Here is a 13,783-nt window from a genome sequence, read left to right on the forward strand (position 1 = left end):
CGATTTTTATGAAAGTCTTCAAAACACGGGGGCTTTGAAGACAAATAGTAGAACTAAACCTATTGATATGCAGTGGAAGGTAGACTACACTAGACAAGCCATAGTCAAGTAAGCAATGAAGTGAAAGCACGAAGACTATCAGTAGCTAGGTAGAATGGATCAGGATGGAAGATAATATGAAGCCAAACAACAACAGTCTTCACTTAGTGAAGTCAATCAGATCACGCAAGCATGAAATGACTTCATGAAGACAAACAGTAAGTAAAGAGAGGTAAAGGATAGAACCAGTCGCTTGGTGAGGACAAGGATTTGTTGGACCAGTTCCAGTTGCTGTGACAACTGTACGTCTGGTTAGGGAGGCTGAGATTCAACTCAGAAGACCGCGTCTTCACCTTATTCCCCTTGAGCTAAGGACACACAGTCCTCGCCCAATCACTCTGGTAAGTCTTCAAGGTAGACTTCCAAACCTTCACAGTCTTTGTTCACCAGCAACCCACAATGACTCTTGGATGCTCAGAACACGACGCCTAACCGGCTGGAGGATTCACAGTCCTCGAGTGTAACAAGCCTTCAGATCACTCAGAAAAAAAGACTTCAGTGATGCCTAACACTCTTTGTCTCTATGTGTTTAGGGCTTTGTCCTCGCAAGGATTTCTCTCTCTTAAAAGCTTCGGAGGTGGGTTGCTCTCAAACGACAAAAGCCGTGCACTAACTCTGAGCTGCCACCAATTTATGGTGTAGGGGGTGAGCTATTTATAGCAAGGAGGCAACCCGACCTGATTTGTCCGAAATGACCCTAGGTCACTAAGGAACTGACACATGTCCAACGGTCAGATTTCAAACACACGCGACAGCTTGACTTGGGCTACAAGTAAAGATGACTCATCCAGCTCTGGATGAGATTTGCTCTCATTGTCTTCGCTCGAAGACATAGGATTAGGTTGAGCATCACTTCAATCACTCAGATTTTGTTCACTTGAACCCCACTTAACAGTATGGTGGTTCCTATGACTCAACAAAGAAGAAAAGGAAACTAAGAAACAACTATGTCTTCGCAATCCATAGTCTTCATGCGACGTCTTCTCATGTCATAGTATTCAATGTGAATCTCTTCATAGATCACCATTGTCTTCAATGTCTTCACACATTTTTAGGGGTCATTTCTGGTAGGTAAACCGAATCAATGAGGGACTACTACCTGTGTTATCCTGCAATTCTCACAAACACATTAGTCCCTCAACTAGGTTTGTCATCAATACTCTAAAACCAACTAGGGGTGGCACTAGATGCACTTACAATCTCCCACTTTTTGGTGATTGATGGCAAACTGGTTGAAGTTTTCAACGGGGATAAAAGTATGTAAAATTTGTAAGGGTAAAGGTATTGTCTTCATAAGTAGATGAAGGTGTAGGGTCAACATTGGAGGTCGGTGGTGCAAAGAGGCCTGGTGCAGTGTCGAGACGCAGTGAAGCCGTGGCTGGTGAAGTGGCATCGTCTTCTTCTTCGACGACTCTGGCAACAACAGTTGCAGCCGAAGATGAATAGTCAGAATCTTCAATAGGTGGAGTGCGACGCCAGCTTGCATTGCGAGGAGGAGTGGAGTCAAATTTGAAACCCTCAGTGAAGCCATCTTCGCGAAGATCGTCTTCAGAGTAGAGAAGTGTGAGACTCTTCCAGGACCTCCTACAGGCTTCATGAGCAACAAATGAGTTCTTAGTGGCCAAATTTTTGATGTGATTGACTTCCACCAAGATGCTGTGCATCTGACGCTTTAGCCAGTCATGGTGCTTATCTTGTTTTTGCTGCAAGGCCACGAGAAGCTCTCGGTCATTGAGCGCACGAGATCGCTTCTGAGGCCTTTGAGCAATGGTGCTTTCAGTTGCTTCTGTAGTTGCACGTCGAGGTGCTCGTGTATTGCCAGCTAGAAGATAGACACGAGTAGTAGCAAGAACTCCCTCAATTGGTTGCATGAAGCTTTGGCGATCAATGTTATGAAGATAAAATGGCTCCTTGGCGCTCAGGGTAGATGGATTCGATAGACATAACAAACTCAGGCAAGAAGATAAGATGGTTGCGCGCAGAGGGCTCATAGTTGACAGAAGAGTGAAGCTTGATCATATCAACCTCAGGCAAGAAGATAAGATGGTTGCAATACATCATCTCGTATCTAACACCTTAGTCACTTTACTTGCAAGCTTCTTGTGATGTGTATTATTGAGAGGACCCAGAGATACCTCTCCGATACACGGAGTGACAAATCCCAATCTCGATCCACGCCAACTCAACATACACCTTCGGAGGTACCTGTAGAGCATCTTTATGATCACCCAGTTATGTTGTGACATTTGATAGCACACAAGGCATTCCTCCGGTGTCCGGGAGTTGCATGATGTAGGACCTAAAGTATGTCTAGAGGGGGGGGGGTGATTAGACTACTTGACCAAATAAAAATCTAGCCTTTTCCCAATTTTAGTTCTTGGCAGATTTTAGCAACTTTGGACAAGTCAAGCAATCTTAATACAATTCAAGCAAGCATGCAAAGAGTATATGAGCAGCGGAAAGTAAAGCATGCAACTTGCAAGAATGTAAAGGGAAGGGTTTGGAGGATTCAGACGCAATTGGAGACACGGATGTTTTGTCGTGGTTCCGATAGGTGGTGCTATCGTACATCCACGTTGATGGAGACTTCAACCCACGAAGGGAAATGGTTGTGCGAGTCCACGGAGGGCTCCACCCATGAAGGGTCCACGAAGAAGCAACCTTGTCCATCCCACTGAAAGTGCTAGTGATCGACTAGAGGGGGGGGGGGTGAATAGGCGATTTTTACGAAAGTCTTCAAAACATGGAAGTTTCGAAGACAAACGATAGAGATAAACCTATTACCATGCAGCGGAAGGTAGACTACACTAAGCAAGCCATAGTCAAGTATTCAGAGAAATGAAAGCACAAAGACTAATAGCAGCTAGGCAGTATAGATCAGGATGGAAGATAGTATGAAGCTAATCAGAACAGCAGTCACACAGTGAAGACAAATAAATAATGCAAACAGGCAATGACTTCACAAGGACCAATCTGAAAGTAAAGAGATGGAAGGATGGAACTAGTGGCTCATTGAAGACAATGATTTGTTGGACCAGTTCCAGTTGCTGTGACAACTGTACGTCTGGTTAGGGAGGCTGAGATTCAACTCAGAAGACCACGGCTTCACCTTATTCCCCTTGAGCTAAGGACACCCAGTCCTCGCCCAATCACTCTGGTAAGTCTTCAAGGTAGACTTCCAAACCTTCACAGACTTCGTTCACTGGAAATCCACAATGACTCTTGGATGCTCAGAACGCGACGCCTAACCGGCTGGAGGATTCACAGTCCTCAAGTGTAATAAGTCTTCAGATCACACAGACAGGAAGACTTATGTGATGCCTAACACTCTTTGGCTCTGGATGTTTAGTTCTTTGTCCTCGCAAGGAATTCTCTCTCAAAGGCTTCGAGGTGGGTTGCTCTCAAACGACAAAAGCCGTACACTAACTCTGAGCAGCCAACCGTTTATGGTTGTAGGGGGTGGGCTATTTATAGCCACTAGGCAATCCGATCTTATTTGTTTGAAATGACCCTAGGTCACCAAGGAACTGACACGTGTTCCAACGGTCAGATTTCAAACACACATGACAACTTTACTCGGGCTACAAGCAAAGCTGACTTATCCAGCTCTGGATAAGATTTGCTCTCATTGTCTTCGCTCGAAGACATAGAATTTTGGTTAAGCATCACTTCAGTCATTCTGACTGGTTCACTTGGACCCCACTTAACAGTACGGTGGTTCCTATGACTCAACAAAGAAGAAAAAGAATGATGAAACAACTAAGTCTTCGCGGTCCATAGTCTTCATGCGATGTCTTCTCTTGTCATAGTCTTCAATGTGAATGTCTTCACGTACCACCTTTGACTTCAATGTCTTCATACATTTTTAGGGGTCATCTCTGGTAGGAAAACTGAATCAATGAGGGACTTCTACCTGTGTTATCCTGCAATTCTCACAAACACATTAGTCCCTCAACCAAGTTTGTCGTCAATACTCCAAAACCATCTAGGGGTGGCACTAGATGCACTTACAATCTCCCCCTTTTTGGTGATTGATGACAAACTGGTTGAAGTTTTCAACATGGAATAAAATATGTGAAATTGTAACAGATAGTGTATTGTTTTCATAAGTGGCAAAGGCTCCCCCTGAAGATGTACATATAAGTAATTTGCTTTTGGAATGCAAATGCACATGGCAGGTTGTACTTGTGGAGATCCTCTTCAACTTATGATGACAATTCATCATGCATGATTTGATATAATGAAGATAATGACATGCATAATGAAAAATGGACGTCTGCAAAATGACCTAAGTGCGGAAGTTATCATCACACATGCGGAATTTATCATCGCATCACAGAATAGCAAATAAGTAGCAGACGACCATCGAGTTTAAGTGTTACAACTCAAAGAATCAAATGTATCGAAAAGCGAGAGTTGTAAGCACTTGGCAAAAGGTAAAGCAACCACCCATATGGACCCGCTTGAAGACTATCAACTCATATGCTTCTCCCCTTTTGTCAGTGAGGACCAAAAAGGTTTGAAGACATAGAGCGCCTACTCGTTCCCATGAGGTGCAGGCGAGGCAGCAGGGTCGTCGTTGAGGTCCGGTGGTGCAGAAGAACTTGGTGCAGTGTCGACACGCGCTGAAGTTGGAGGAGGTGAAGTTGCATCATCTTGGTCATCGATGACTCTGGCATTCACTGTCATAGCTGAGGACCAATAGTCAGAGTCTTCAAGTGAGGGAGTCCGACGCAAGTGAGCATTCCTTGGAGGAGTTGAGTCAAAACTTGAATCTTTTGGTGAAGCCATCGTCCTGCAGATTAGCTTCAGCACTAAGCAAAGTAAAACTCTTCCAAGACCTCCGACAGGTTTCATGAGTAACAAAGGCATTCTTGGTGGCAAGTTGTGATGCTTGTCCTATTTATGGTGTAGCGCGACGAGAAGCTCTCGATCATTGAGAACACGAGATCGCCTCCGAGGCCTTTGGGCAATGGTGCTTTCAGTGGCGTCAGTTTGAGCACGAGGGGCACATGTGTAGCTAGCCAAGGGATAAACACGAGAGACTGCCTGAACTCCTTCAATGGGTTGGGTGAAGCTTTGGCGATCAACATTGTGGAGATAAATGGGATCCTTAGCAGGCTCTGGGTAAATAGCTTCAACAGACAGATCAACCTCTGGCAAGAATACAAGATGATTGCGCGCAGACGGCTGATAGTTGAAGGCAGAGTGAATCTTGATAAGATGCATGACCCATGGAGCATAGAACTTCAACCCAAAAATGTCGGAGCCAGATGCAGCCAATTGTCTGATGAAAAAATCTTGAGCATTGAAGCTGATGCCATTGAAGATGTAGAAAACCAAAGTCTTCATTGCTCCTTCAAGCTTCGCTGCAGATGAATGTCCTTTGACATGCCATAGAGTTTTTCTGATGATATGATAAATGGTGCGAGGCAGATACTCTAGGTCTTCAACAAAGAATTCAAATGGGTAATCAGCGTCGTGTGGCAAAGGCTTCATCATGCTCAACATTTTACTCATGTTGGGTTCTGGCTTCTAAAAAATGCTCTCCAAAGCATTCTGGTGTTGTTGACAACCTGGTTCATAGTATTCACCAGGAGTGGGCAGGCCTGTGAGTTCAATGATATCAAGAGCTTTGGCTTCATGATGGACATTGCCTGTCATCCACTCAAGGACCCAAGTCTTTGGATCCCTGTTGTAGCCTTGAATGTGAAGAGTTGCATAGAACTGTAGCAGAAGCTCTTCATTCCAGTGTTCCTTGTCTGTGACAAATTGCAGGAGTCCAGCGTCTCTGAAGCAATCCAACGCTTCTTCAAGACAGGGCAAGCCAGCTATAGCTTCAGTGTCAAGATGCATATGGGGAAATATACGCCCTTGATTGTATAAGACGCAGGAATAGTAGCTGCGCTGCTGATAGCTCCAGAACCGATCCGATGAAATGCGAGGTTTGGTGTAAGGGTTCTTGGCGCTGTTGAAGAAGGTGTTATGTGCCACGAAGCCATTCACATTGAAGACCCCAGGTGAAGTTGCAGTGCCTGGGAATCTTGGAAGTCTTGGCTTGGGCTTCTGGACTTGAGGTCTGTGCTCGACATGATAGTCAAATTGTGGACCCGCAGCAGGTGGAGGAACCAGAATGGGCCATCGGACCATAACGGGCTGACCACGATCAAATGCCAGCTCAATTGTATGAGGTCTTGGAGGGGGTACAGGAGCATTGGCATTGTCGGTGACATGGGCTTCAGGGGCCACATTGGCTTCAGGTGCTTCAGTATTGGCTTCGGGCACTGCAGTGGCTTCAGGTGCATGCACTTCTGGCACCGCAGTAGCTTCAGGCGCCATATTAGCTTCAGCCATGACAACGTCATTGGCTTCAGTATTGATGTTGGTGGCCGCCTTAGGATTGTTAACCTCCACTTCAGGAGCTGGAGGGTCGGACACGTTCTCCTCGAGAACAACATCTTGGTGGGACAGGGGTGTAGCAACTCTTTCTACTTCAATTCTTGGTTCTTCTTCTTCATCGGCTGGTGCAGCCAGAATATCTTCAGCCGTTTTGGCTTCAGACTCAGAAACATGCACAGTGGAAGTGACTTGTTGCCTTGGTCCTTTGCGAAGCCCACGTAATGCTGGCGACACTTGTGGAGATGGAGTTGGCCGGGCCTCAAAGTCATTGTCATCTTGCACGGGTGAGGTGACTTGTGGTTGGGGAGAACTTGGGGTGTCTTGTTGTTGTGGGTGATCAGCCCACGATGCATCCTGAGCAGTTGGCGTCAGAGGACGACCAATGCTGATGAGTTCGCTGTGCGTGAGCACAGGCGATGATACCAAATTGTGCTCGATCTGAGGAAGGACTTCATGATCTTCAACATTGTCGTGAGGACCAATGTCTTCAGCTGCGGTGGGGTCAACAACTGGATTGTCTTCAGCTTCAGGAGCCTCTGTGGAAGCAGGCTCATGAACTATCACTTGGCGCTCTCGATGTTCAGACGTAGGACGAGCCACTGAGATTGGCTCGGCATCAAGGGGCTCTGTGGGAGCAGCCCGGTCTCTCTTCTTGGTTTTCCGTTTCTTGGTTGGGGGAGCATCATCAGTGGTGGCTTTGGTCTTGCGTTTTCTGGCTTCGGCTTCAGCTGCCCTTGTTTTCTTGAGTTCGGAAGCCACTATGGGGACCTTAGGCTTCGAGCCTGTCATACTGGCTGGGAAGACAATGCGAGGTTCTTCCTGCGTTGATGCTTCGGGTTCTCCCATAGCCGGCTTCTTCTTCTTCTTCGCCGCCATTCGGGGGTCGATGTCTGGTCGCCCCAAAGCCTTGCACTTTTCAGCTTCATTGTATCCCTGAACACATTTAGCAGCAAGATCCTTCATGCGCTCACGAGAACCTTTGGCTTCTTCGCGTTTCGTGCGGAATGCTTCCTTGAGCTCATGCATCATGACCTGGAAGTTCTAAATGTCTTCAACATTGAGCTTGGCCATATGCTTCTTGAACTGAGACTTTTCATAATCTATCTTATGCTTCAGCTCAACAATCTTCTGAGCTAGAGCCAGCTCAGCAGCAATGGCTCCATGGAAGGCGATGCTAAGGCCAATGGGAAGCTGAAGATCGTCAAAGCTGACATTTGGGCTGTCAAACCACTCATCAATGAACTTGTTTAAGATTTCCACATCAAAGAGAGGAAGGTCATTGAAGATTTCCACCTCTTGCTTGCTCTTGATCAACTGCTCAAGAGCGTCATCGCCAAGATCATCATCACTGGACAGATCAATGGCGTCATTCTCGTTGCGCAGAACAGCAGCAGGGGTCAGTGCTTGACTAGTGGGTTGCATGGGCTTCTTCACTTTGGCGGGCTTGGAGATGCATGAGAGATCTTCAGACTGCACACTGGCTTCAGGAGGTGCAGTGGCCAGAGGCTTCGCCCGTGAAACCTTTGGTGCAGGGGAAGGTTTCGAAGCTTTAGGTTTCTTCAGCTTCGGTGGTGCAGGCGCTTCGTCAGAATCAACGTCGTCTGCAGGTTCATCCACGGCTGTCCCTTGAACCATAATATGAGTGATGAGACCTTCTAGGTTGTAGAAGGGCGCAACAAGATTGGGTTCAGCTTCGCGTGTGCCATCAGCACGAGGAGCAGAGGGACCTGGATTGAAGTCTAATACCCGCGACTTCTTGTTTTCTTTGGCCGAGTTCTTGGCAAACTGGAAGTTGCGCTTGAACAGATTGTCGTCACTACACCATAACAATGAAGATGGGTCTGCATTTGCAGGCTGTGGTCCACGGACCATGCAAGGATAGAAGCCTTGTTCAATGGCTTTAGCTCTAGACCTGGGTTGAAGGTTTTTGTACAAGATGTCTCCCCAGGGTCGCTTGATGGCATTCTTCTCAGCATATTTCTGGGTCACGAACCTATGCTTGAACCATTGCTCGGCCCAGCATCTTCAAATCCATTGGATTCGTGTCTTGCGCTGACCATAGCTTTCTTCGGGGTCAGTTTTGTACAGTTCATAAAGATCTTCGGGCAGGTCCGTTGATGTACCCCCACGGCGCTGTCTGCCACCCTTCCTTGCAGATTTCTCTTTTGCCATGAAGTTCAGACTGAAAGGCTTCAACACTGTCAAAGTCTTCCGTCTACTGGTCAGACAAGAACTGGCTTCAGGAGAATTTATATGATGCTGTAAGAACTCTGCAAATGAATGCAGACTATGAGAACCAAGGGATTCTCCCACGGACATGTACCTGTGACAGCATTAAAGGTGCGAGGGAAGGGGAAGAGGTCATATGCATTCTCAGAAGATTTTGAAGATAAATCAGTTTAGAAGACATTGACCTCATAGTGCGAAGACATTCACTCATAGGTAGAGAGTTGGTTCCAGATTTGTACGAATCCACGAATAAGTACAAGTGAGGAATCTAACTACTTTGTGAAGCATAAGTGAACATACTAGGCATGTTATGAGATGCAGTATGAGATAGATCCAACTTATGTGAACAGAAACCACTTGTGGTTGAAAAGGATGAATCTATCGGATCAAAAAGACTGTAAAAGGAGGTTTTATTTACCACATGAGGAACTGCTAGACGGAGTGGGAGAGGAGGCCGAGTAGTTTGATCTTCCTTGCCCTAACTTGGTGACAGAGGACACCTACGGCGACGGCGGAGAAGACGATGTCCGCGGCCGGCGTGAGGACGGCGTCGGTGAGGTCGCGGCAGCTAAGCCCTTCGTCGCCGGCGTCGTCGAGGGCTAGCGGTGGTGCTAGGGTTTGTGCGAGAGTGGAAGAAGAGATAATGACTAAGGTGAGGCGTGTATTTATAGGGACAGGGACAACACAGTGTTATTACACAGGTGCCCCTGGCGATTCGCATCTGAAGGACACGTGGCGATCATGCAACACATGAGAGGTTGTTCCACGTTCCCACGCACGCCTGGATTGTCGGGTGGTCATTCCCACTTCTTCGGGTTTCAGGTAAAAGGATTGAGCATTGAAAGCAGATCATTGTTTGTCTCTATGTCTTCTGCTGACAAGGACGCAGAGAAGACGTTTTGACAGTTTCAATAGAATGCATATGATTTGGATAGATAGACTTAAGATAGAAGCATAGAAGGGTTAGGGTCTGATCACATTCACTTAGTTCAAAAGATTCAACAAGAAGACATAGCTATAAGTGAATGCTGTAGAGGACAGAAACCAATTCAGTACATTGAAGATAAACATGAAGCCATGTTAACATTGAAGAAAAACAAAATGTGAAGACTTTGCAATGTAACACCAATAGAAAGTATTCCAAACAGGAGTTTGGTGGTGGCGTTACCCACCGTATAGGAAATATTAGACCCAGACACGGCGCACAATTATCGTGGCGCTCCGAATTCAAATTCCACGTTAATGTATTCACACTCAGAATGTAAGTCTTCATTGATTTAAGACATACTTTACTTCGTGTGTTGTACATCTAAGTCATCAACATGCATAAGTGTTAGGATGTGTGCCTAATCATAGGACATTTGAGGATTCCAAGATATTTAGCTCACACCGTAACTTGCGAAACCTTTTCTCATCCAAGGGCTTTGTGAAGATATCTGCCAGTTGCTCTTCAGTGTTGATGTGTATGATATCAATATCTTCCTTCATGACATGATCTCTGAGAAAGTGATGACACATTTCAATGTGCTTTGTCTTTGAGTGCTGAACTGGGTTGTTAGCAATCTTGATGGCGCTTTCATTGTCGCAGTAGAGTGGAACGTGCTTCAGATGAATGCCATAGTCTTTGAGTGTTTGCTTCATCCATAGAAGCTGAGCGTAGCAAGATCCAGCAGCAATGTATTCAGATTCAGCAGTGGAGAGAGATGCACAGTTCTGCTTCTTTGAAGACCAACATAGAAGTGATCGTCCCAGAAAGTGACATGTGCCTAATGTAGACTTGCGATCCACCTTGTCACCAGCATAATCAGCATCCGAGAATCCAACTAGATCAAACTCTGAGCCCTTTGGATACCGTAATCCTAGTGTTGGGGTGTGAGCCAAATATCGAAGAATTCGCTTCACAGCTTAGTGATGCGATTCCTTTGGTGCCGCTTGGAATCGGGCACACATGCAAACACTAAGCATGATATCTGGCCTAGATGCACATAAATAAAGCAAAGAACCAATCATGGAGTGGTATACCTTTTAATCAAACTCTTTACCATTGTCGTCGGGACCCAGATGGTGTTTAGCTGGCATTGGCGTCGTGTAACCTTTGCAGTCTTGCATTCCAAACTTCTTTAGGCAATCTTTGAGGTATTTCTCTTGAGATATGAAGATGCCGTTGCGTTGCTGTCGTGTTTGAAGACCAAGGAAGAACTTCAACTCTCCCATCATGGACATCTGATATTGCTCTTGCATCATGTATCCAAACTCATCACTGTATTTCTGATTAGTGCAGCCGAAGATAATGTCATCCACATATATTTGGCACACAAACAGTTCACCATCATATGTCTTCGTGAAGAGTGTGGGATCCAGGGAACCAGGTTTGAAGCCTGTGCTCTTCAGGAAGTCTTTGAGTGTGTCATACCAAGCACGAGGGGCTTGTTTAAGGCCATACAGTGCCTTGTTGATCTTGTAAACCATGTCAGGATGTTTTGGATCTTCAAAGCCAGGCGGTTGTGCAACATACACTTCTTCTTCAATCTTGCCATTGAGAAAAGTGCTCTTCACATCCATTTGATACAGAAGAATGTTATGATGATTTGCATAGGCCAGCAGTATGCGTATAGCTTCAAGCCTAGCCACAGGAGCAAATGTTTCATCGAAGTCAATTCCTTCAACTTGCGTGTATCCTTGAGCAACGAGATGAGCTTAGTTTCTGATAACCTGACCATGTTCATCTTGCTTGTTACGATATATCCACTTAGTGCCTATGATATTGTGCTTATGAGGATCAGGACGCTTGACCAGTTCCCATACATTATTCAGCTCAAATTGTTGAAGCTCTTCTTGCATAGCTTGAATCCATTCAGGTTCCATGAAGGCTTCATCAACTTTCTTGGGTTCAGATATTGAGACAAATGCGAAGTGCCCACAGAAATTTGCTAGTTGTGTTGCCCTTGAACGAGTGAGTGGACCAGGTGCATTGATGCTATCAATTATTTTCTCAATCTGTACTTCATTTGCAACACGTGGATGAGTAGGACGGAGATTTTGCTCTTGCTGATCATTGTCATCGTTGGAAGGATTGTCTTTTGGCTGAGCATTGTCTTCAGGTTGATCAGGTGCAGAGATGATGAGTTCCTCTTTAGGCTGAGCTTCAGACGGTATGATTTCTCCAGTTCCCATAAGCTTGATGGATTCACTAGATGGAACTTCATCTAGCACATTTGGCAGGTGCTCTCTTTGCGAGACGTTAGTCTCATCGAACCACACATCCACAGTCTCAACCACTTTATAGTGAAAGAGGTTGAAGACTCTGTAGGAGTGCGAGTCCTTTCCGTATCCAAGCATAAAACCTTCATGTGCTTTCGGTGCAAATTTTGAGGTGTGATGTGTGCAAATTTTGAGGTGTGATGTGGATCCTTGATCCAGCACCTGGCACCAAATACTCTGAAGTAACTGACATTTGGCTTCTTACCAGTGAGGAGCTCATAGGATGTTTTGTTCAGAAGCTTGTGAAGATAAACACAGTTGATGATATGGCATGCAGTATCAATGGCTTCGGGCCAGAACTTTCTTGGAGTCTTGTATTCATCGAGCATCGTCCGGGCCATCTCAATAAGTGTTCTGTTCTTGCATTCCACGACGCCATTCTGCTGCGGCGTGTACGGAGCTGAGAACTCATGAGTGAGGCCCAAAGTATCAAGATAAGTGTCGAGGCCAGTGTTCTTGAATTCTGTGCCATTGTCACTTTTGATGTGCTTGATCTTGTCCCCATTGTTTTTCATGGCTCGATTGGTGAACCGTCTGAAGACAACCTGCACTTCAGTCTTGTAGAGGATTATATGCACCCATATATATCTTGAATAATCATCAACAATGACGAAGCCATAGAGACAAGCAGTAGTAGTAAGAGTTGAGTAGTGAGTGGGACCAAAGAGGTCCATGTGTAGCAGTTCGAAGGGTTGAGTCGTTGTCATGATTGTCTTCGAGGGATGCTTGGCCCTCATCATCTTTCCAGCTTCACATGCACTGCATAGGTGATCCTTCTTGAACTTGACGCCCTCGATGCTTATGACATGCTTCTTCTTTGCAAGAGTATGCAAGTTCCTCATGCCAGCATGCCCTAGCCTCCGATGCCAGAGCCAGCATTCTGAAGCTTTTGCTAGAAGACATACGACAAGTTGTGGTCCTGCTGAGAAATCTACCACATACAAATCATCTTTCCGATACCCTTCAAAGACTAGATACTTTCCAGATTCCATTAGAACAAGGCAACAATATCTTCCAAATATCACAATCATGTTTAAATCACAAAGCATTGAGACAGACATTAAGTTGAAACCAAGGGATTCAACAAGCATCACTTTATCCATGTGTTGATCCCTTGAGATTGCAACTCTACCTAGACCCAATACCTTGCTTTTACCAGTATCAGTAAATGTGATGTGACTCTTGTTAGATGGACGTAAAGTTGAGTCCATGGGAAGACTTCGCTTGCCAGTCATGTGATTAGTACACCCACCATCAATAATCCATTCTGAAGAAGCTGGTGTCATACCCTACAGTGCAGTTAGGGGGATAGGCTTCACAAAAAGAATTGTGAAGCATAAACATTTGACGAGCAAGTGGATTATGAAAGCTTAGATCGAGGTTAGGACTGATAGGGCAAGTAGCAAGCGACTCAGGAACAAAATACATAATAAGACCATTTGGGCATTTGATCTTGCGCCCTACAAGATGTTTAAGGTCCCCAGCAATAGCTTCAGACGAATTTGATTTTTGGCTGGAGACCCTTCCCTGCAAAAGAGAGTTAAGCTTTCTTAGCCACCCACATCTTCAAGGGTGGCTTCGAAGCAATGAGTCTAAGTGCAGCATTTGAGAACTTTGGCTTTGGAGCCCTAGCAAATAGTCTTGCAGGAGGACAATAGTACTCATAAGAATAAGCAGAGTAGTTCTTGGTCATATGAACATGGCGGTTTGATGAAATGCGCTCATATTCATAGGCCTGGGTATGGTTTCCCTGCAAAACATTTGCGTTAGTGTGACTCAGGTGAGTCCTTTGTCT

The sequence above is a fragment of the Triticum dicoccoides genome, chromosome 4A (genome assembly GCF_002162155.2).
Source record: "Triticum dicoccoides isolate Atlit2015 ecotype Zavitan chromosome 4A, WEW_v2.0, whole genome shotgun sequence".
Lineage (NCBI taxonomy): Eukaryota > Viridiplantae > Streptophyta > Magnoliopsida > Poales > Poaceae > Triticum > Triticum dicoccoides.